This window comes from Pelodiscus sinensis, chromosome 1 (assembly GCF_049634645.1).
Source record: "Pelodiscus sinensis isolate JC-2024 chromosome 1, ASM4963464v1, whole genome shotgun sequence".
Classification (NCBI taxonomy): Eukaryota; Metazoa; Chordata; order Testudines; family Trionychidae; genus Pelodiscus; species Pelodiscus sinensis.
In genome coordinates, this window is record NC_134711.1 from 113561105 (window position 1) to 113584439 (window position 23335).

General features: G+C 41.3%; 1 long non-coding RNA gene across 1 annotated transcript in view; it reads left to right on the plus strand.

The window, feature by feature from the left end:
- Positions 1-5441: 5441 nt before the first annotated feature.
- Positions 5442-23335, plus strand: part of LOC142826627 (uncharacterized) — an 83053-nt gene continuing 65159 nt past the window's right edge. The window contains exon 1 of the long non-coding RNA XR_012900861.1: positions 5442-5502. This is a non-coding gene — a long non-coding RNA (uncharacterized LOC142826627). The remainder of the gene's footprint in view (positions 5503-23335) is intronic.

Consider the following 23335-nt stretch of genomic DNA (forward strand, 5'->3'; position numbering starts at 1 on the left):
TGATTAGGAATAGTCAGCATGGATTCACAAAGGGCAAGAGGTGCCTGACCAATCTGATTAGCTTCTATGATGAAGTAACTGGCTCGGTGGACATGGGGAAGTCAGTGGATGTTATATACCTTGACTTTAGCAAGGCTTTTGATACGGTCTCCTACAATATTCTTGCCAGCAAGTTAAGGGATTGTGGATTGGATAAATGGATGGTAAGATGGATAGAAAGATGGCTAGAAGGCCGGGCCCAGCGAGTAGTGATCAATGGCTCGATGTCAGGATGGCGGTCGGTTTCTAGCGGAGTGCCCCAAGGTTCGGTTCTAGGACCGGTTTTGTTAAATATCTTTATTAATGATCTGGATGAGGGAATGGATTGCACCCTCAGCAAGTTTGCGGATGACACTAAGCTGGGGGGAGAGGTAGATACGCTTAAGGGCAGAGATTGGGTACAGAATGACTTAGACAGAATGACTTGGAGGATTGGGCCACAAGAAATCTGATGAGGTTCAACAAGGACAAGTATAGAGTCCTGCACTTGGGACGGAAGAATCCCAAGCATAGTTACAACCTGGGGACCAACCGGTTAAGTAGTAGTTCTGCAGAAAAGGACCTGGGGGTTACAGTGGATGAGAAGCTAGATATGAGTCAACAGTGTGCCCTTGTAGCCAAGAAGGCTAATGGCATATTAGGTTGCATTAAGAGGAGCATTGCCAGCAGATCCAGAGATGTCATCATTCCCCTTTATTCGGCTTTGGTGAGGCCGCATCTGGAGTATTGTGTCCAGTTCTGGGCCCCCCACTACAAAAAGGATGTGGACGCATTGGAGAGGGTCCAGCGGAGGGCAACCAAAATGATTAGGGGGCTGGAACATATGACTTATGAGGAGAGGCTGAGGGACTTGGGTCTGTTTAGTCTGCAGAAGCGAAGAGTGAGGGGGGATTTGATAGCAGCCTTCAACTTCCTGAAGGGAGGTTCCAAAGAGGATGGAGAGAGGCTGTTCTCAGTAGTGACAGATGGCAGAACAAGGAGCACTGGTCTCAAGTTGTGGTGGGAGAGGTCCAGGTTGGATATTAGGAAAAGCTATTTCACTAGGAGGGTGGTGAAGGACTGGAATGGGTTACCTAGGGAAGTAGTGGAGTCTCCATCCCTAGAGGTGTTTAAGTCTCGGCTTGACAAAGCCCTGGCCGGGTTGATTTAGTTGGAATTGGTCCTGCCTAGAGCAGGGGGCTGGACTTGATGACCTTCTGAGGTCTCTTCCAGTTCTATGATCCTATGATAAGCACAGTTCCAGCTTCTGCAGAGTGAGAACTGTAGCTGGTTTTACTGTATGATGGGTGAATGCTACTTTCAACCCCCAGGAGATCCCAAACTGCATAACCCAGCATTTTCTAACCACTTCAATTATCCTGCTATATGTTTAATGGTGCAACCTCATAGATACTATGAGATACTTGCATAGTATCTATGCAAGTTGTCACATACTCAGGTTCCATTCATAGTTGACACTCATTTAGGTTGGGTGCAACTTCAGCTGACTAGTTTAGTTTTACTCTGCAGGTAGGAAATGCTTGGCAATAAAAACATAATTACTCTGTATAGGGCAATTTAGATCACCTTCAGTACTTGTTTAAACGAGTTTCTGCATGTCTGTTTCTGGCAGTATCCTAAGAATGAATCTTAATCTGATTGAAGAGGTCCAAGTCCATGCCACAGCCTAAGTATCAGTCGGTGCTGAACCATCATGCTATTCAGAGAGATTTTCTTTATGCCTATGACAATGTGAAATGCCTTGAAAAGCAATTCCAAATACATATTCAAAGCTGAATGAATAACCACTTATATCCATCAGAAATATTTCACTTCTGTGCAATGTCATAATGTAATGTCAACCCACCTATCTAACACGAGTACAGAACATACAAGTACATGTACATGATCACTCCAAGATCTTCAAATGTCTCTTTTTTTAGTAGTCATAGTTTTTTCAGATTTTCAGAGCCATTAAGAAAGCAAATAGACTAGGTAAATTATAAATCAGAACAGTTATGACTCGTAGCTAGTTGTCTAACTGTGGCTGATTGGAGAAATTTATTTTTATCATCTGTGTAAACCCTTTAGCTTAAACAGCATTTCCTTGTCCAGAGTTAACAAAATCATTCTAGTACTCACTAATCTATTTGATTCATTCTTTGTTTTCCCACTGAACGTGTTACTGTTAGTTACTCCAAATACTGAAAAAAAAAAAGATTGTTCTTTTGATGCAACTTACTAATGTTTGTACAGTTACTATTATTTTTAATGAAAAGGCTAACAGCTAGTATCATGAAGGATAAGTGATAAGAAGTGTTGAACTTTGGGCCTTTCCTTCTCTCTAATCCAATTAAATACCATAGAATACAAACTATACAGAAAAAAAACCAGGCATTTGCACATTTCCCCACTGACCTTCTCTCTAACTGGGAGTGATTGTCATTTGTGCTGTTTACCAGCTGTTCAAGACTTTATCTGAGTTTTCCCTTTCAGGAGGCATAGTGGCTGGATTTGTGTGGACTCTGTGTCTGGATCAAGTTGCTAGGATTTTTTCTTTGTTTTTACAACAATCTCATGATATATTAAATATCCTGCATCTGCAAGGAAATGGATTGAATGACCTCAAAGGTCTTTTCAATATCTAACACTGAAACCATGTAGAAAGGAAGAGAGAGAGGTTAATAAGGTGTGGGTTATTCTCATGTTATTTTTCATTTTATACATGCTTGGATTTTCTGGTCCGACCATATCGGCAATTCTCCTTTTCCCATAATTTAAGTATATCCTACTGGGATTAACTTGAATGGGAATTACTCATATCATGAAAGAAAAGAGCTGGATTCTCAAGACAGGAAGTGGAAGAGGCAACATGCCACAAGGAAGGCTGTTCCCATCAGAATTTCAGACAAACTAGGTAATGAAAACATCAGGAATATTACCAGTGAGATATCATAAGATTTCCAGCATAATTTTGCTGATACTTAGACCTGCTACTCTTCTAATTTATACCAGTGTAAAATCAGAAACACCACAATGAAGTCAGCTGAGTTGCAGCATGGTAAAAACAGTGTAAATTGAGAGTAGAATGAAGCCCAAGAATTTTTGGATAATATAAACTGTTGAATGGCCATCTTAGTCTGTATCTGCAAAAACAATGCAGAGTCCTGTGGCACCTTAGCAACTAAGAGTATGTCTACACTACAGAGTTATGGGGAAAATGCCGCTTTTGCAAAAAAACTTCAATTACATCCACACTGCAATCGTGTTCTTCCAAAAGAAAATTGAAAGAACAGAGGGGGTTTCCCGACATTGGTAACCCTCATTCTATGAGGAAGAAGCCTTTTTCTGAAAGAGCTCTTTCGGAAAAAGGTGTGTGAGGATGGGGAAGAGGGTGTTCTTTCGAAAGAAGAGGAAAGAGGAAAAAGGTCAAGTGCTCTGGTGGCCACTCTATCCATAGTAATCACGGCTGAAATGCGAGATAGCATCCATTCAGTGTGGATGCTATCATTCAAAAAAGCAGATTGCTTTTTCGATGCACTTTTGCAGTGTGGACACTCTCTTTCAGAAGAAGTTTTTCCATAAGATCTCTTCCGGAAAAACTTCTTCCAAAAGAAGCCTGCAGTTTAGACATAGCCTAATAGATTTATTGGGGCACAAGCTTTCATGGCTAAAACCCACTTCATCAGATGAATTGGAGTGGAATTTACAGAGGCATATGTATATATAAGGACAACATAAGAAAGAGGGCACTTGTGTAAATGAGGCTAATCAAGTCAGGGTGGAAGTGGCTCATTCACAGTACTTGATGTGGAAATGTGGATATCGAGAGAGGGGAAATTGTCTTTGTAATGGGTTAACCCCATTATCAACCTCAGGATGGAACAATCCACACAAAAAATCCACTTCCTGGACACTACAGTCCAAATAAATGATGGTCACATAAATAGATAGATATATGTTACCATTCCTGTTGTCTGATTTGTGTCCATTTATCCTTCGGCTGAGAGTCTGTCTGGTTTGGCCAATATACATGGTAGTGGAGCATTGCTGGCACTTGATGAGATATATTTCACATTAGGAATGTGCAGGTGAATGACCCCTGATGGAGTGGCCTATGTAATTATGCTCTGTGATTATGTCAATTGTGTGGATATGTGGACAGAGTTGGCAACAGGGTTTATTGCAGAGATGGGTTCCTGGGTAAGTGTTTCTGTGTGGTATTGTATGGCTGCTGTTGAGTATTTGCTTCAGGTTGGGGGCATTGTCTGTAGGCAAGGATTGGCATGTCTCCCAAGGTCTGTGATAGTGAGGGATCATTTTCAAAGATAAGTTGTAGCTTTCATTAGAGAGGTTTTAGCTGAGGGTTGTAGGTTAGAACCAGTGGTGTTCTGGTATTTTCTTTTTTGTGCTCGTCCTCAAGTAGGTGGCATCTGGCTCTTTATCCAGCTCTGTCAATCTTTTTCTTCACTTCTCTATGCCAAAGGATAAAAGGACACAAATCAGAAATCAGGAATGGTAACACACATAAATCTGTAGGGGGACACTTTTAACTTGGTAATGGATTTAAAAGTATCCTTCTACAAAAGTGTTTCAAACCCCAATTTCAAAGGGGGACAGCTGAACTGGAATTCATTTACACATTCAATACTATCAGTTTAGGACTGAATAAGGATTTTACCTGGTTAATGTATTACAAAGGCAATTTTCCCTCTTTTGATATCCACATTTCCACATCAACTGCTGAGAATGAGCCACTTCCACCCTGACTTGATTAGCCTCATTTACACAAGTACCCTCTTTCTTTTTTTGTCTATATGTAATCTAATCTATCCACCCATCCCTCTGTAAACTCCACTCCAGTTACTCTAATGAAGTAGATTTTACTCAAAAGCTTATGCCCTAATAAATCTGTTATTCTCTAAGGTGTCACAGGACTCCGCCTTGTTGAATGTTTATCATTAAACTTTGTAGAATTTGCCTAGCACTTCTGTTTGTCTACTGTTTTATTTTAAAGTCTGTGGAACAACAAAGGTTCTTTGAATTGTTTTTAATTGGGGGGAAGGTAGAGTAAATTATTTGTTTTTGAGCTTGGATGCATTCTACTGTTGAGACAGAGTCAGCAGCAAAGTGGCTAAAGAGAGCAAAGAAAACCAGCTTGAACCCTTATTGACATACCTAGGTGAACCTCAGTAACATTTAGACAGTAGGATTTTCCCTAAGTCTCTGTGATCCACATTAAAGTGAGAAAAAGCATTACATATGATAGATAAACAGCACCAGCCCTTTTATAGAAGCACCTTCATTGATAACAGATAGTCTCTACTAAATCTCCTTAGATCCCTGTTGTCCTCTAATAGGAATGCTTTTTTCCCATCATGCCTTTCTAGGGCTATGGAATTTGTCTGAGTAAAGCAGCTGTAGCCCTTTAGTGGCCATTTTCTAACTGACTGTTGTTTGCTCCGTCTCTTGCTCTTTTAAATGGTAAGTACTTTTGATTCCTGCTATGTTGATTCTTAATATTCCTGAGAAATCAGGCTTCTTGCATATGATAGATGAAGTAATGCTGCGTGTTATTTATTGCTCCTGTCTCCCAGCCTGTTGGGCCCAATATGGACTGGGATTCTGTGCTATCCTCCAAGAAATGCAGCAGAGAAAGAGAGGAAAACAAACCATTTGCAACTACTTGATGCTGGGTCACTTTGGGAGCCAAAGTGACTCCCAGAGTGATATAGAACATATGAGAGCAGCTTTAAACTCCTAGTTTTGTTTATTGTGAGTATTTGTATGGTTCCCTGTTTCCATCTCCATATGGCTGCTCCATAGCAGCTGAGCATTTCAGGAGCTATGTATTCTGTAGGGATTCCCTTCCTGGCCCTGTCAGGATTTTTTTTTCTGAAGGTGATGAGGGAGCCTACAGGGCAGCGGTAATCTGGTTCTACATAGTGTATATGCTGAGAGAATTCTTCTTCAGACAGGTGAGTGGTTTTCATGGTCCCTGTTTGCTGCCACAACTACAGGAAGAGACAATAATGAGAGAGAGACTCTCTCCTTTGAATGCACCACAGCTAATGTTAATCAACCTCATTATGTTAGTAGGCAGGTAATGAGAAATATGTAAACAGTTGTTTCAGGGCTAGAGCAGAGCCTGACTTCCTGATTATTTATTGCCGGATGTTAGACAAATCACTTGATCTTGTTGTGCCTTAGTTTACCCACCTGTAAACTAGTTAACAAATCTGACAGGAATATTGTGAGATTGAGTTAATGTACACAGAGGGTTTCCTTTTTTGTAAAAGACACTATACAAATTCACAGTTGTTATTATTAAAACTAACTAGTGTAGCATCCTGATGCTCAGTGGTTTGAGCATTGGCCTGCTAAATCCAGGGTTGTGAGTTCAATCCTTGAAGGGGCCATTTAGGGATCTGGGGCAAATCTGTCAGGGATTGTACTTGGTCCTGTTGTGAGGGCAGGGGACTGGACTTGATGACTTCTCAAGGTCCCTTCCAGTTCTATGAGATGGTATATCTCCATATATTCTATACTAATATGGACTGATGTATTAATCAGAAGTCATCTGACCTGTGAGAAGATAACCTGGCAAGAAGATAACCAAGCCCATTTCAGTTGCAAGTGTGTGTCTGAATTTAACTATGTTGAATTAGTTCCTATGCCACCCCAGCAGCTGTCAATGTAGTGAACTTGGACAAATTATCTTCACCGTTCTGAATATTAACAACTGTCGCCATGATCCTCTTTGGCCATGAGCAGCCCTGAAAATGCTTCGACTTATACAAAATTACACTATGGGTGGCTCAAAAACGTAGAGCTGCAAAAGATGGTTTAAAGCAACTTTGTCATCCCCGCTTTGCATTCTGCACCATGTATAGCTCAGCCGGACCAGGAAATGAGCGCCATTGTATAGATTTTTTTATTGCTTAGTTTTGTAATGGCTTGTTTACTGTGAGTATAGAATCATAGGGCTGGAAGACCTCAAGACAAATTCTAATTAAATCATCCCAGCCAGGGCTTTGTCATGCTGGGACTTAAAAAACTCTAGGGATGGAGATTCCACCACCTCCCGAGGTAACCCATTCCCATATTTCACTGCCCTCCTAGTGAACTAGTTTTTCCTAATATTGAACTTAGACCTCCCCACTAACTTGAGACCATTGCTCCTAGTTCTGCCATCTGTCATTAATGAGAATAGCCTCTCTCCATCCTCTTCAGAACCACCCTTCTGGTAGTTAAAGGCTGTTATTAAATCTCCCTCACTTTTCTCTTCTGCAGACTAAACAAGCCCAAGCCCCTCAGCCTCTCTTGATAAATCATGTGCTCCAGCCCCCTAATCATTTTTGTTGCCCTCCACTGGACCCTCTCCAGTGTATCCACATCCTTTCCATACTGGGGAGGGGAGGGGGGGGGGAGAATTGGATGCAATACTCCAGATGCGACCTCACTGGTGCTCAATAAAGGGGAATAATCACGTCCCTAGATCTGCTGGCAATGCAACCTCATATGCCACTAGCCTTCTTGGCACAAGAGAACACTGTTGACTCATCCAGCTTCTCATTCACTGTAATTCCCAGGTCTTTTTCTGCTGAACTGCTACTTAGCCAGTCGGTCTTCAGCCTGTAACAATGCTTGGGATTCTTCTGTCCCAGGTGCAGGACTCTGCACTCCTTGTTGAACCTCATCAGATTTCTTTTAGCCCAAACCTCCAAGTTGTCTAGGTCACTCTGGACCCTATCCCTATCCTCCAACATATCTGCCTCTCCCCCTAGCTTAGTGTCAACTGCAGACTAGCTGAGGGTGCCTTCCATCTCCTCATCCAGGTCATTAATAAAGATGATGAACAAAATCCGCCCTAGAATTGACCGTGGGGGAGCTCCACTTGATATTGGAGTACTTGTATGTTAGTTGGAAAGTGGACTGATTACCTGGCCAGTGTACTGTCCTCTGGATGATTATTGCTCCTTTAGTTCTTCTTCACCTGATTGTATACCCTTACCTCTGTCTGGATGACTGGTAAAGCAGCACCTTAGTTATGCCAAAAGGAGATTTCTTTGAGCTTCTCCTAGTCACAACTCCAGAATGTAGAAAAGGTAGTGGGATAAAGAGGGTGTTTTCTCTGGTCATGTTCCTCTATAGGCTGCCTGACTGCCTCCTCTCTACCCCCTGCACACCCTAATCTTTGCCATGAGCTTTCAGCAAAGAGGAGGAGTGGTTGGATATTAACCACTGCTCTGTTCTAATATAGCAACTCCTATTCACAGAATGAGGTCACTTAATAACAGGATTAACTATGTGCTTTTGTGTTTTTTATCTGTTGCCCCATTCTCTCTCTCCCCCCCCCCCTCCGTGAGTCTTGTTTTGGACTGCCCCAGCACCTGCTCCCCAGCTTGGTTTAGGTATTGTAATGTGTTTCACACAATTAGAGGAAAAAGCTGTGCCTGGTTCCATAGAAAACAATTATTTTTTCTTGTCTTTCTTTGAAAAGTGTAACAGATGTCTGTGGCAATAAAAAGGCAATTATACTCATATTATCATGAGAATTTCCAGCAGGAAATCCTGACAAACTCAGAGTTTACTTAACTGAGATAAATACAGTAGATAAATAGCAAACTGAATTTAGTTTACTCATGTACACAGGTGTGCTACATATTGCTTCAAGCCATGATTCACAGCTATAACCTTTCCTCATCACAGCAAAAGCTGTCCCTAGTAGACATGGGTCAAGCAGCAAAGTTCAACTATAAATCCAAACTTTCCCAAACTTTCGGGACAAATAACTGGTTTACCTACTTAGGAAAGGAAAGAGGAGGAAAACAAAGAGCCCAGTTCTCTCTTTAATCCCTGCACTTTTACGTTGCTCTGAAGAGGGAACTATTCTATGAATGCCTGAGGGTTTTGCTGAGCCGACAGAGAGCCCATGGCATATCCAGAATCATCTTCCCTGTTCCCTCTAGGGAAGCTCTTGAGCCAGAGAGCAAGAGCCACCCTAAGAATGCTCTAACTTACACTGTGGGTCCTGATAGGTCAGATAATTTGGGAGTGCAATGGAGCCTTAAAGCACCATAAATAAATAAGGATCAAACTCTGTATAAATAAAAACAAAAGTTGGGAATTTCATGTAGCTCTGCTTCTGTGTTGTGGGTAAATGACAGGCAGTAATGCTAGTAAAATTCTTCGTTTATGATAGCTGTTGGCCAATATTGTGCAGAATGTTGTGCATGCCTCCTCTTCTATGCTCTGCTAGTCATCTTCAGTAGTAGATATCATAGACAAATTCATCCTACATGGATTCCCATGCAAACCTATTGAATTAGACCCTGGTGACCTCAGTCGGGCATAAGTGAAGTTAGAATTTGTCCCAGTGTGCAAAATCAACCATGGAGTAGCTTATTTAGTCTTTCTATCTGTGCTTATTTTCTTCCATGCTTTGAGCAAGGGCAGAGAAATGCTTGTGCTGCTTACTGATTACGGTATTTGTGTGATGTGGATTATTTAACCTCTGGGTGAATTGGCAGAATAAAAAAAATCCATTTTAGGACTATCTCTGAATTATTAAAAAATAACTGAATTATTATAATAGTTCAATACAGCTAAATTATTAAATAATAGACTGGAGAGGAATAGACACTCTCCATCTATTCAGCTATCTTTGTTAGAACAAGTCTTTTAATATAAAGACTTTCCTTTAAAAGGAAAGGCTAGCTCATTATAACTTAAAAGTTGTAGTTCTTTAATGAAATATTCAGACTCTTGACTGATTTGTTTTGTCAACAGCTTAATTCTAGATAAAATATGGCATGCTATGCCATTTTAAAAGACACCTTTGCAGTTGAAGTTACTGTGGGAAACAGGCCAGATTTGACAGGGTAGAACATTCAGACCTTAGCTCTTAGGGTTATTTAATGTTTCTCCCTGGTTCCCAGATCTTGGGCTGCCACCATGCTATGTCTGGTGCAGTTCACAGGGACAGTGAGCAAAAATTTTAAGCCACTTCTGTACACCTGAATCTGGGCCATCTGGCTGTTGGGTCCAGGATAAATTAAAGCAACATAAGGGTGCTTCTATTTCATGACTTGCTGTCAAGAATTGCAAGGCATAAGAGGGTCCTATCGACCCATTCTTTGCCTTAGCTGTTCTCCCTACATCTTTAGTCTAGAAGAGTGACACCACAGGATCCACCATAGAATTTATCGCCTTAGAATTATCCTCCATGCCGAGAATCGTCATATGTCCCACACTAGAAAATACAATATCAAAACATCTCCTTTTATGCTAGCATTAATATTGGGTTCCACTTCTGTCATATTGTTATTTGCTCAGATATTCTTCATCTCTAAAAAATTATGCGCAGTGAACCACGCTCCTGTCATTTATACCCCACTGCAGTCCCACTAAAGTCAATAACTTTGGATAGGCTTTAAATCATTGGTAATGTTTGGTCCACTATCAACTGAAGGTGAAACAATGGAGCTGGGTGGATATCAGTATGTTACACAAATCTAATCTCAAACTGATCTGCGGAAATTTTAACTTGATACAGGCAAGTGTTTTTAATGAGAGTACTTGCTATATCCCTCATGCTCATCCAGTCAGAGAAAAAAAAATGATTCCATATCACTTATATAGCTGGTCTAAGCAAAACTCAATAATATACTATTTGCAGCAAACTGTTCATGAGCTATTGATAAAAATATTTATTGAACAAACTCAAACAATAAACACAGATGAGGAAATTGACATTGTCTCATGGCTCTTCCATAAGTAGAATAAAAGGCTAAAGGTAAATTATTGATATTCGGTTATTCACTAAAGTCTACAAAAATAAACAAATAGATGCTTAAAAAGTATTGTTCCTCTCAACATATTTACTTACTTTAATCATAAAAAATTGCAACTAGGTATTTAAATGCTAGGCTTAGTGAGCTGAGCCCACTAAAACAACAGGAAATTTCCTCCTCTGAGGGAGGGGCCAAGGATCCAGTATTTAATAAAGTACAGCAAGGAAAATAAAACATTGGGATGGGTGCCGGTTATAGATATAAAAGTGGGAAACCAAACAGGAACACAAAGCAGCCCAGGTGACTGAAATCATCTTTATCCATAGGACAAATACAGCATGGGAAGTTATACAGAACAATGGATAGATAATGAATATATTGCCTAGCCAGCATTGCTGAGGCCTTTTCTGAAGGGAATCATTTCTAGGAGTGAGAAGCTAGTGTTGTCTTCAGTCTTTGCTTACTCTGCTGAGACTGTCAATGAGAAAATTGGAGCCTGGTGTGAAAATCCTTCATGTGGTATGGACACTTGTACGTTAGGACCTGGTCCCATACTAAATAACTAATTCCATAGAGACTATCTAATAATAGCACTGCCAAAATTGTAACACGGCTCTCCCTTCATACTTTTCCCCCAAATTAGTGGGCAAAACGTTGCAGTCTTTTACATAATCTTCTCTTACCACCAAAAATTCTATCAGTACAGGTTGAACCTCTCCTGTCCAGGACTCTCTGGTCCAGCAACATCTGTGGTCTGATAGGACCACGGATCTTGCTGAATCAGAGAGCTCCTGGACCAGAGGGTTGGGTGGCCACAGGGTTGGCTGCAGCAGCCCTAGGACAGTGGAGCTGTGGGAGCTCTAGTGGCATTGGAGCAGCAGAGCTACAGTAGCTCCAGTGTCCTCAGAGCACAGAGCCACAGCAGCCCCAGGATAGTGGAGCCATAGCAGCCCTGATGCCTCAAGCCCCAGAGGCTCTGGGTATTGGAGCCCTGGCAGCCCTGGAGTGAGCAGAGTCTAATAGTCCCAGGGCAGCAGAGCTGCGGGGTCAGGGACTGGCCAGTGAAGCTGGGAGCCAGTGATCTGGGGGCAAGGGAGCTCCACTAGGTCTCCTGATGATCTGGGAAAGCCCGGAGTGCTGTCAGCAGAGGGATGGAATTGACCTTCCCTGATCTGGCAAATTCCCTCATTTGGGACCAGTCAAGTCCCGAGGGTGCTAGACCAGGGAGGTCTAACCTATACTCTTTCTTCTTTCAAAAATATCCAGCAATCCATTCACATAAACACCACCCTCTCAAAAAAAATCCAGTACTTTTTCCTTTACAAATATCAATCCGCTCCTTCATGAACCTTTCAAATGGTTTTATCCTGTCAGTACCATGAGCAGTGTGAACCAATATCTCTGAATGTATGAACAACTCATGAAGGGTTTTCTAGGTAGCTCCCTCCCTGGCAGATTTTTTTCATGGAAGCAAGTGTAGTGAAGATGTATTGATTGTGCCAGAGTCCTCCCAGCCAGAGCATGGCAGGCAGATTGTCTTGCAGCCTCACATTGTGAAGTGGCTGGGAATGGGAGAAGTGGGTGACCAGGGTAGATCTGAGGTGGGTTTTGAAGAGCTGGTTCTCATGGTGGGCAGATCTTGCCTAACAGGTGTGAAGGGCTATATTTCTACACATCCGTGATCCAGATTGTCACACTCAACTGAAGCTGTATTTAAATAAATAACTTCAAAATGCCTGTATCTTGCCATACCCTTTCCACTCAGATTTGGTGTGTGTCAACACTTGAAGTCACTAGCTCAAAGAAGGAGCTAGATATAACATCTATGCTTCTGACTGAATAAAAAATGGAACTTGAATAAAAGCACTTTACCCTGAAGAACGCAGACTTGTGGGTTTTTTCATTCTGTTTTATGCTTTTTCAACTCTCTTCAAGATCAGTTTTCTGTTGATAGTAAGATAATGCGGAGTTAAATTGGTAATGTCTATTCCTTAGCAGTTATTATGTAGCAAAACTGAAGAGAAATAGAACTGTAATGAATTCCTGGATAGCATTAGATAGCTAAATCCCATGCAACTCTGGAAAAAATAAGGGCTAGTTCATCTGTTCTTTTCAGTAAGAAGATTAAAAATGATTTTATATATATACATATAAAATCCAAAAAGCATTTATCCATTTTGGGAAAACAGTGACTGCTGAGTCTTCACTTAAGACGAACAACCTACTGAGGGGAAAGTTCAAAGTACTCACCAGAAAATGATGATGGTCAGAATCAAAGAAGAACTGTGAGGAAAATAAAAAGGCAGAGAAGTTTGAGACAAGTGATTGCTGAGAGGTGAACCTCTTTGAAAGAGCATGTTTTGTGGTGTTTGAAAGGCATCTGGAAAATAGAACAGACCATTTGGGGTGCACTCAAAGCTACTCCATACAGTCCATCTCACTCATGACTTTTCCCCTGCTTGTGAGCTGCTGCACACATAGACAATCCTCTACAACTCCCTCACATCCAGCTTTTCCCCACAGCTTCCTACAGCTCCCTTTGGCTGGAAACAGTGAACAGCAGCTAATGGGAGCAACAAGGCTCTGTGCCTATGGAGGCTTAGATAAAGAAAGCACCTCCTGGCCTGCCAGCAGCTTACCCCCCATCATCGAACTTTGAAAGCCCCTGGCTTAATAAATCTGTTAGGCTGTGTCTACACTGGCATGAATTTCCGGAAATGCTTAAAACGGAATACTATTCCGTTTTCAGTTTTTCCGGAAAAGGAGAGTCTACATTGGCAGGCTGCTTTTCCGGAAAAGCCCTTTTTCCGGAAAAGCGTCTGTGGCCAATGTAGACACGCTTTTCCGGAAAAGAGCCCCGATCGCCATTTTCGCGATCGGGGCTTTTTTCCGGAAAAGACTACTGGGCTGTGTTCCGGAATAAGGACTTATGCCCGAGCGGGAGCAGAATAGTTTTTCTGGAATAGCGGCTGATTTTGTACAGTAGAGCATCGTTGCTTTTCTGGAAATTCAAGGGCCAGTGTAGACAGCTCGCAGCTTATTCCAGAAAAGTGGCTGATTTTCCGGAATAAGTGGCCCAGTGTAGACACAGCCTTAGTCTCTAAGGCTATGTCTAGACTGCAAGCCTCTTTCGAAAGAGAGCGTCTAGACTGCACGCGGAACTTTCGAAAAAGCAAGCCGCTTTTTCGAAAGAAAGCACCCAGTGAGTCTGGATGCTCTCTTTCGAAGAAGCCCTATTTACATTCAAGAACGCCTTCTTTCGAAAGAGCACTTTCGAAAAAAGGCATTCTTCCTCGTGAAATGAGGTTTACCACCGTCGAAAGAAAAGCCGCATTCTTTCGATTTAATTTCGAAAGAACGCGGCTGCAGTCTAGACGCAGGTGAAGTTTTTTCGAAAAAAGGCTACTTTTTTCGAAAAAAACCCTGAGTCTGGACACAGCCTAAGGTGCCACAAGACTCCTCATTGTTTTTGCAGATACAAAATAACACAGCTATCCCTCTGAGACTTTTCACTTTAGTGAAAAGAGTAATACACATTGGAGACAATCAACAATTATGGGAGAGATGCACAGGTAAAATAGCTATAGGTCAACCCATCCCTCTGTGATTTTTGTTACTGCTAGACAAAACAGCAGTAATACGATGCAAATAAATCAGGAAACAGATGTAAAATCTTTTGTTCCAAAAGAAACAATCATTTTAGGCTAAAACATTCTAAGTGATAATTTTTAGTACATATTTATCTACGAGTAAATATGTTGTAAAGCTAAGTTGATCTGTTTAAAAAAACTTTAAAATAATTTGTGAAGTCATCAAATAAGAAAGTGTATTGCTGTCATGTCTGCATTTCTCAATGAAGTGCCCAATAATCTTATTTCATTATTTTTTTTGTGTGATTGTTTCAGCTCTCTTACTGGCATGTTTTCCTCAATTGTTTCTGACCTTTGAGCTTATTCTTTTTCCTTACTGTCTCTGAGAGGGCGTCTACACTGCACCGTAACTCAAAATAAGATATGCAAGTTGAGCTATGCAAATTGTACATCTTATTTTGATGCTATTTCGAAATAGCTTATTTTGTCATTTGGCACTGTGTAAACAGCGCCAAATTTCAAAATAAAATGCTATTCCAAAATCTCCCTTACTCCTCATAGAATGAGGTTCACAGGGACGTCGGAATAGAGAGCCTGGAATAATGGGCTTGCTTTGAAGACGCAGGTTAGGTATTTTAAGACAGGGATACTCCGATATCCCAAAATAGCATTGCAGTGTAGACATACCTGTACAGTCCATCCTTTACCTTACTGCTACAACCTACCATCCAACCCAGTTGAACAGTTTCTCCTAAGCCTAATGGTTCTGCCTCACAATGGTATGCAAATAGGATATTAATGTACATAACAACAGGAGCATTGGCTGCTGCTTTGGCTCCCCGGGTCAGCAAAGCATTGAAGTATTTGCTGTTCTTTAAGCACGTGTGTAAATCCAACCCTATCCTGCAAAGCTCTTAAGCACAAGCCTGAGTACTTTTGAAAGGGCAAGTCAAGCGTTTTTCTGAGTCAGAGCCTAGAGAAGGAAGCTGAATAAGCACCAATTCTATTTCTAGATTCTGGTCCCAGTCCTCGCACTGACTTTACACTGGCCAAGTTAATCTGTTAATCTCTTTGAGCCATCATATGAGTCTTGTTGTTGTTCTATAACAAAAGAACTTCTAATGTTTTTCTAATCTTTTCTCTTCTTACACTGAGGCGGTGAGGGAGTGCTACCAGGCAAAAACAAAACACAGCAACCGCCCCCTGTTTTTATCTTCATTGTCTTAAGAACAAATTTTATTTTGTTCAAGTGCTGTTAAAGATGTTTCCAGAGGCCCCATTTCTGGGCTGTCTTTTGGTGGAGACAAATCCCTATCAATAAATACTTTTTTAATTTAAAAATAAATGCTTATTCCTGTTTGTGCCTTAAGCAGAGAGATTATATCTATGCTTTAAAAAGGTACAGAGATGGCACAGTGCATAGTTACTTCATCAGGCATAGATATTTGCTAGTATTTTCTATTACCTTGATCATCCAAATATTCATGGATTCAAGGGAGATTACTCTTATAGGCTGGGTTATTCATGTGCATAAGTGTTTGCAGGACTGAAGCCCTAGCTAGCTCTTTCATGTAAAACCTTTCTTCATTCCAAAAATTGCACAGGATCTGAACATATAGAAACTAAGTTCCACCAAATCAAATAATTCTGTCCAACTTGGTCTTTGTGTGCTTTTCTCACATGTATTGACTTGTGTTTAAAAAGGTTTCCTCTGATTTTATTTTTGTAGGGAGGCACTAAAAATTAAATCCCTTAGGCTTTAGATTGTAGTTGAAGAAGCCTATTAGGGTTCTTAACATTCTGAGTCACTTTCTGAACAGATTGCAACAGCTAGTTGATGAAACTTGAGCTAATTACACTAATGTTGACAAATGCACTGGCACAACCCCCCTCCCTCCACAAATGTCACATTTTCAAAAAAAAAATTACACCTCTTCAAGAGATGCTAAGTAGATTCAGTGTTTTGTGGGTGTAGCAGAGTTATTTATACGAAGGCAGCGTTGGGGGGGAAATTGTGATATAAAAGCTAAAAGTATGCAACATAGTCCCTCCACTGGCCACTTGCAAATTCACAGTTAACAAAACATGTTTTGGATATTAGAAAATGGTCATAATTTATTCACTAAGTAGGCTATGTCTACACTGCAGAGTTTTTGCGCAAAAACTCGCAGAGCGTCCACACTACAAGCGTGTTTTTGTGCAAGAAAAAGTACAGTAGGTTGTCAGAAGATAGGGCTTTTTGCACAAGAGTTATTCCTCTTTCTACTAGGAATAAGCCTTTTTGCTCAAGAGCTCTTGTACAAAAAGGTGTGTGGACTGACAACAGGAACCCCTATCATAAAAAGCACAGGTGCTCTGATGGCCATTTTGTGAATGGCAGTCAGAGCTTTCTTGCGCAAGAACATCCATGGCAGCGTGGACTCTCTCTTGCACAAAAGCACATGGCAATGTGGATGTGCTCTTCTTGCACAAGAACTTTTTGTGGAAGATCTCTTCTGCAAGAAGCCTGCAGCATAGAGGTAGCCTAAGTGTTAAAGTCAACTGTGTGCAAATGATGGGCAAAGGAGTAGCCCCAGAGCAGTTTGGAGACCCCATTCTCGCGAAACTGGGAATTATTTCAGGGACATTGATTGTCAGTCACCTTTTGTTTAAATCACATGCCTGATTGCTGCAGAAACTTGCACAACCATAACCTCCACAGCCAATTTTTTTGTAACTTGCCAAAACCAAACTGGTTAGCTACAGACCTGTCACAGTAAGAAATAGTTGGCTTCCAGATGGTTATAGCACCCACTTCTGGACTGGCATGGTCTCCCACATGTATTTTGTGCTGGCACAAAAGGGTCAGAGCAAGCTACTCACCAACTCAAAAAATGTCTCTTTCTTCACGTGAAAGTTCTAGTGTCACTGCTGGTCATCCCAGGAATGAAGGATGATGTGGTCCCTGCTCCAGAAGTTCCAGGACATGTGAGGGTGTGGATAAGTAGCCTGAGAGTAGTGAGCAGCATCACCCAGTTGCAGTCTGCCACATCTGTGTTACCTGTTTACATTTAGGGCACCCTACAGTGTTCCCTGTAAGGTGTGCACTTGGATGGCCACTCAGGAGAGATTGAAATGCTGCCTATCTGATTAGTAGTGTGTCCACAGCTGCCTACAGCTGGCAGCATGTGTTTATTGGTGGTGCTCATCCTCACATGCCTCTGTTCACATAGCAAAATTTATTCTGCACATGTCTGGAAAATATTAGAGGGAACATTTGCACCCTGTCCATACCCCACCAAGGGCTCAAGGCATGACTTGGTCAATTTAGGCTTTCCCTCTCTAACCTACTGAGGGCTAAGGTTGTTAGGAACATATCCCTATACACAGGGCTCAGGAAGAAATTTGGGAAATTTAACTACCTGCTCTTTCCCATGGTGCTCCGGGTTCTTTGGGTCTGTGGAACCTTTTCCCAGTGAAAGAGCCTTATACTGCTCTAAATATCGAGGCTGTCTCTGCTACACAAAAACCTGAAGAGCGTCCACACTTCAATCACGTTTTTGCACAAGAAAATTGCACAGTAAAATGGCAGAACAGAGGGCTTTTGGCAGTAGAGTTATTCCTCTCCCTAGAAAGAATAACTCCTTTTTGCGCTACAGCTCTTGCTCAAAAAGGTTTGTGTGGAAGCTCAACAGGGGTTTCTTGCAAAAAAAGAGTCTATCAGAAAAAGCACAGGTGCTCTGATGGCCATTCTATGAATGGCCATCAGAATTTTCTTGTGCAAGAGCATCCATGCAGTGTGGATGCTCCCTTGTGCAAATGCGCTTTTGAAATGTGGATACACTTTTGCACAAGAAGTTTTTGCAGAAGATCTTGTCTGCAAAAACCCTGCAATGTGGACATCACCCTATTTATTAGCCACATACACCAGGCAAATCTCTTAAGCTCACCCATCCCAATATATAGACACATTTCTTTGGATGGCCAGTCAAGATCCACTCATCCAGAAGTTCCTGGCAATGCCTCTGTACACCATGGTTGTGCAGAGGAGTCATCATTTCAGCCTCTTGAACTGCAATCTGGAAATGGTTCTCAAATAGCATTGTTTTTCATGTACATTATCTGAAACTTCTAAATAACAAAAAAAATTAACCAACAACACATTGGCACCTATGTGTCCTCTTTTCTGACCAAGTGTTTTACATTTTATTTTTCATGTCCAAATTGTAACTAAGTTGTGAACTTCTCTGTTTATGCATATGGTCAGCATAGAAACACTGGTCAGAGCTTATCCTAACGTTTGTTTGGTGTCTTTCTATATCCTTTCTCATTTCCAATGCCTTTACAATTAGGGTGGCTATAACTTTCATTAGGGATCTTCCCTAGATGGAGAGGCTTTATCAGCAGCAGGACGTTTTTGGTTCTTTTTTTCAATTTAAGTGGCGCACTCTATGTGTTTCACTCAAAGCTGGCTTAATTTGCAGTGGGGGGATATCAGGTCTCAGACCAACATCTGTGTTCTTTCTCCTCCAACAAGCGCCATTGCAAGATCAGAAAATGCCACCAATATGTCCGTTAGAATCTCACAGATGCTTTATCCTTCTCCTGAAATGGGAGTGAAAATGCAGCAGGAAAAGTTCTGGAAATAGCACCTCATCTGTGTTGCTGGCTCCAGGTGCCAGGAGCCTCCAGACCCAAAAGATGGCTTGGCTGGATATATTGATCAACTGAGACAACTTTCAGTAAAGTGCCCTGGGATGCACAGTCAAGTTTTCCCACAGCGCACCATAAACCCAAGGTCAGAGAAGCTACAATTGGAGAGGGCGTTAGGAAGCCTGGGATGGATTGGCTTGAGTCTGGTTTGAATAGTGTAGATTCATGAGCATGGGTGTCTAGACCTGGATAGTGTTCCCTCTAAGTTGTGTGGCAGCACAGCTTCACAGGCGATTAATCAGCCCCGCCCTGAGCCTCTGACTTTCATGGTGCCCTTTATCTCTCTTGTCTGGGGGGGGAGGGGGGAGCGAGGTGACTAGAAACCGCCACCAAGCCCTCCCCAGGTGAACACCCTGTTCCTAGGCCACGCTAACTGACTGGGCAGGGCTGCTTAATCACCTGTGCGGAAACACTGGACCTGGGCCAAGAAATTGTAAAGCTAGGATTGTTAAATGGGTGTGGATGTTCAAAAGTGTGCTTTGAACGCTGAGTTTGAGGACTTGAGTCCCACAGTCCCTAGGTTTATGTTGCAGTGTACGCATCTTTTTGTATCCCTTGAATGTAGGGATGCAAAAAGGCCACAACACAATGGTTCTGCTGTGTCTGACTGTGGCAGCTTTTTAGTGTGTATGTAGAGGACTCCGTATACTCCCCGGCTACGTCTAGTCTGGCATGATTTTCCGCAAATGCTTTTAACGGAAAAGTTTTCTGTTAAAAGCATTTGCGGAAAAGAGCGTCTAGATTGGCCCGGACACTTTTCCACAAAAAGTGCTTTTGCAGAAAAGCGTCCGTGCCAATCTAGACGCGCTTTTCCACAGAAAAGCCCCAATCGCCATTTTCGCGATCGGGGCTTTTTTGCGCAAAACAAATCTGAGCTGTCTACACTGGCCCTTTGCGCAAAAGGACTTTTGCCCGAATGGGAGCAGCATAGTATTTCCGCAAGAAGCACTGATTTCAACAATAGGAAGTCAGTGTTCTTGCGGAAATTCAAGTGGTCAGTGTAAACAGCTGGCAAGTTTTTCCGCAAAAGCAGCTGCTTTTGTGGAAAAAACCTGCCAATCTAGACACAGCCCCCCTGTAGAGGGACTTGAGAATCAAGTTATGCCCAGCATCCACAATTATGGGGAACACAGACTTCTGCAGCCCCTATTTCTCTGCCCAACTAAATTAGCATAACTCAAGAGTAACTGCTTTGGATGCAGTGGAATTATACTGGAGAGAAAAAATTCTGTCTAGGAAATGAAGAAGAGCTGCTGCCTCTGTAGCACATCTGTGGATAGGATTGAGAGCAGTCAATGAGTTCAGGCTCTACTCAACTTGCAAGTGTATATGTACATTTGTTTAAATTCCCTGGCACAACTGCACTGATGTCTAAAAGGTTGCATATCTGTTTAAACCATGGTTGAATTTAGTTGTCTCTCTCTTGAGAATAATATTTATGATTATGTATTTAGTCTGATAACTTCCCCCCCTTGATTTATCAATATATCTGGCTGTATAGACAGACATGTTATTTAAAACAAAATTCTACAAAACCTAAAAGTTGAAAAATATGGATTGACAATCTGAACAATCTTAATTCTATTCAAGATGCCTTACTCAAAAACACACAGAAATGCTCCAGTAATTACAGCATACTTTTAATCTCCAATTATGCATATATTTTTCAATTTCAGTGTTAGCACATGGCACGAAGGCCACCTGTCATTTAAAGACTTACTGTGCCTCAGAGAGAAACATTTTTTTACTATTCGAGGATTTACTTAATAGTTTTGACCTTTCAAGCAATTGTCCTTATCCATCATTAGAGTACATAATCAATCATTTCATACTCAGTTATTTATAAAATATGTATTAGCAATGGAGGAGGAGGCTTATGTTCCATAATTTCTCTGGGGATTTTTATTTATAAACATCTTAGGAAGTAATATTAACTGGGGGCAGGGGGGAGGAATCAAAATTTTGCTCTGGATCAAACTGGTGTAAATCCAGATTAACTCTGTAGATTTCAGTGGAGTTGCTTTTAAATTTATGTTGGCAAGACTGGAAGAATATTCATGTTTTAAAATGTATTCATTTGGACTTTTGTAGCTTATAATAAAAGAGGGTTCCACTACTCCAGGCTCATTCAAACCTTTTAGAAATGCACAAAATAAACAAACAGCTCCATCAATTTCACCAGGAATCAGGACTGGCCTTACCATGAGGCGAATTGAGGCAGCCGCCTCAGATGCCAGACTGTTGGGGGGAGGGGGGTGCCACTAGGACCCAGAGTGTAGAAAATTGTGTCTGTGGCTGGTGGAGTGAGGGGGCATAGGGGCATCATTTGAGCTCCCTGCCTCAGGTGCCAAAATGTTGTGGGCCAGCCCTGCCAGGAATACTTGAGTAACTGAGCAATAACCATGAATACAGTAGACATTATTTGGCCTCCTACTCATACAATATGGGCCAAAGAGAAAGGAAAGTCAAGAAGTTAGGGAACTAGCTTGGGATTTAGAAAACATGGGTGTAATTCCCTGTTCTGCTACAAGCTTATTGAGTGACCTTGGGCAAGGTAATTAGGCCCAGATCGTTGAACATATTTAAGGTCTATGAGTGTAAGTTAGGAACCAAAATACCTTTAAGAATCTGGACCTTAGTTTGTCCTGCCTCAGTTTCCCATTTGTAAAATGGTGATTATAGCATTTCCCGAACTTATAGGCTGCTGTGAAGATAAATGCCTTAAAGATTGTGAAGTACTCAAATATGATGGTAATGGGGCTAATAGAAATACCTTAGAAAGGATAGATAAACTACTTCAACAAACATATCCACCTAAGATCAGAACTATCCTTTGACTGCCTAAAAATCTTTATAGTTTATTGGGGGCAATGTGGCTATGCACATTCTTTGTTATTTTGGAATAGCTGATGTTATTTCAAAATAACAAAATGTGCATCTACACAGCAAGCCATTATTTTGAAATGATGTTGAGCTGGAGGACTTCTTACTCCGACTCCTGTACCCCTTATTTCAGGAGGAGTAAAGGAAGTCAAAGGAAGAGTGTTCTTTCTTCAACTTCCTGCTGTGTAGACAGTGACAAAAGCCAAATTAAGCTATTTCGACTGATGTAGCTGAAGTTGCATACCTTAATTTGACTTTTCCCCTGCTGTGTAGATGTACCCAAAGTGATGGAACACAAGGGGAAAATACCAATTGCTCTCAAAAAGGAACTAGACTAAACACAATATGCCACTGGTTTTCCTACAGTTATTTGCAATTTTTACTTAACTGAAATAGATGCATTTTCCCAGTATCTAGAAATGACAATGTTAATTCCCTCACTTAACTGAACTTCACAGTATCCTCCTCCTTCTTGACAGTTTGGGTAATTGAGGTTATACTTAGCCAGTATTGCTATGCTGCTAAATAGATCAACACTACCTGTTTCAAGGCACACATCATGAAATGGTTAGCATGAAAGAAAGGTGAGATATAAACACAACTCAGTTTTGTAAGGCAAGTTTTGCACAGCTCTAGTTCAAATTCTTTAAAATAGACATGTGTCCCCATGATGTTACATAGAAGCAGAAGCCAGGAATAATATTAGTAGCTGAAATACTATTCTCCACTGAAGCTACTGAGCAGCAGAGGAACATGGCAACGTTCTTTATAGTGCAGGAATTATTTTAGAACATCAGCACTTTAATAAGGATGTACCATGTATGTGAGTCTGCAACTGAGATGGGTTTAAAAGTCTAAAGATGGGCAGAACTATGAAGCACAGGTCTAGATTTGATTCAAAATCTCCTTAAATTTGAGGATATTTATGTTCAGATTCTGGGGCAGTCCAGCTGTAGAAAGGAGTGGCAAAGTACAGACCCAAATCAAAAGTTTCCCAGAGTTCAGGAGAGTTGAGATCTGGGCTTTCATTTCAAATCTAGTTCTGATTTAGAGCAGATTAAAGGATTGTGAATGAGGGTAGGCAATTTTCCCCCATCAAACTGCAAGTAGACAGAAAGCAAAGTTTTAACTTTTTGTGTGTGTGATGTCTGCTATCAAAGGAAAACTTCTAGTTTTTATCAGGAAAAAAATGAAATCTAAAAATGTTGTAGCTGAAAATTTTTGGTTCCCAATATTTCTTACCAAAAAGTGGGTAATTCTAACCATTTCTATTGGCAGATCTTCCAGACAGAGGGTTCTCTTTGATCTGTTTTCCGTGGATGCCATTACAATAATAAGAATTTCAATTGTGGATAT